This window comes from Lathyrus oleraceus, chromosome 5, assembly GCF_024323335.1.
Source record: "Lathyrus oleraceus cultivar Zhongwan6 chromosome 5, CAAS_Psat_ZW6_1.0, whole genome shotgun sequence".
Lineage (NCBI taxonomy): Eukaryota > Viridiplantae > Streptophyta > Magnoliopsida > Fabales > Fabaceae > Lathyrus > Lathyrus oleraceus.
The window spans coordinates 105,014,682-105,016,462 of record NC_066583.1 but is presented as its reverse complement, the minus strand read 5'-3'; the positions used below and the strand labels follow the sequence as shown (position 1 = coordinate 105,016,462).

Here is a 1,781-nt window from a genome sequence, read left to right as displayed (position 1 = left end):
AAGGAATCTCTACATGAAGCTTCTCTATCACTTTTATAAATTTTTGGTATTGGTTATTGATTTTGGTTTGTTTAAGTCTTTGCGGATATGGGATTGGTGGTTTTTACGGGGGTGGTGGTTTGTAAGTTTTATCCTTGGCTTCACCTTCCTGGTCGGCTTGTTTTTCAGGTTCCATCGGTTCCTCTTCTCGGTTGGTAGGTATATTTCCTTTAGAAGTTTTGGACTCGCTCATTACTAGGTTATGAGGCCCTTCGTAAGCGGTCCCGCTTCGTAATGAGATAGCGTTAGCTTGCCCTCGAGGGTTTGGTTGAGGTTGTCCAGGGAATTGTCCTCCAGGTGTAGTTTATGGGGCTTGGTTTTGTGCAACCTGTGAGATCTGGGTTTCAAGCATCTTGTTATGAATGATTATCTGATCAACCTTAGTCCCTAATTGCGTTATCAGTTCGTTTACGTGAATGTTCTGGTTTAGAAATTCTTTGTTCTGTTGAGTCTGGCCTGATATAAAGCTCTCCATGATCTTCTCAAGGTTAGACTTCTGAGGCACAGCTTGCATAGGTTGATTTGGTTTTTGGGCTTGATAACCTTGTGGTCTTTGAGGTGCATAATTTTGGATAGGGTTCTGGTTTTTATAGGAAAAATTCGGATGATTCTTCCATCCAGGGTTGTAAGTGTTTGAAAATGGGTTACCTTGGGCGTAATTTACTTGGTCGGAGTTCAGGTCATTCAAAAGGTTACACTCCTCTAATTCGTGTCCTTTAGATCCATAAAGTTCGCACTCTGTGTGGACTACCGCTGCGGTGTTAGTGTTTGTAGACATATGTTCGATCTTAAGGGCTAAAGCGTCCATTTTCGCATGCATCATGTCCAGAGAGCTTATCTCATGTATTCCACCTTGGGTCTCCTTTTTCTCTATTGATGCTCGTTCAGTTCCCCATTGGTAATGGTTTTGGGCCATATCCTCAATTAGGTCACAAGCTTCAGGGTAAGGTTTGTTCATCAGCGCGCCACCTGCGCTAGCATCGATGCTCATCTTTGTGTTATAATGGAGTCCATTGTAGAAGGTATGAACGATCAGCCATTGTTCTAAGCCATGGTGTGGACAGACTCTTAGTAACTTTTTATATCTCTCCCAAGCTTCAAAAAGCTATTCTCCTTGGTTTTGAGTAAATCTAGTTATTTGGTTCCGAAGAACGACAGTTTTACTAGGGGAAAATATCTAGCAAGGAATACTCTTCTAAGGTCTTCCCAGGTAGTTATTGAGTTAGCTAGAAGTGAATCCAACCATGAACGTGCTCTATCCCTGAGGGAGAAAGTAAATAATCTCAAACGGATCGCATCAGGTGAAGCGCCGTTGGATTTAAAAGTGTCGGCCAGTTGGATAAAAAATTTAAATGTTGATTTGGGTTCTCAGTGTCGTAACGCGAAAAACAACCGGCGGGAAAATTACAGAGCCGCCACCGACGCTATTCATCCTATGACGGAAAGGGAGCGCAGGACTAACCTATGAAAGGGAAAGGAACGGTCTTACGACCACAGATTGCAAGGTACGGGAGTCGGTTACGCAAGGGGAAGGTATTAGCACCCCTCACGTCCGCCGTACTCAACGGGATCCACGCTCAAAAGAATAGGAAAAAGTTGCTAATAAACTGCTCAAAGAAAATGCACCAAACTGGAATAATAAACAACTGAAAGAAGATGGAGAAAGTGGACTCGGCAAGATGCCGCATCCTGGGCCTACGTAGTTTGTCAGAAACAAACATCAAAGTCAACGTAGTTCGAGG

General features: G+C 43.3%; 1 non-coding gene across 1 annotated transcript; it reads left to right on the top strand.

Moving 5' to 3' along the window:
- The first annotated feature begins 1,085 nt into the window (after positions 1-1,085).
- LOC127088402 (small nucleolar RNA R71) lies at positions 1,086-1,192 on the top strand. The gene has a single exon (XR_007790240.1). It is a non-coding gene; the product is annotated as a small nucleolar RNA R71 (small nucleolar RNA).
- Positions 1,193-1,781: the final 589 nt, after the last annotated feature.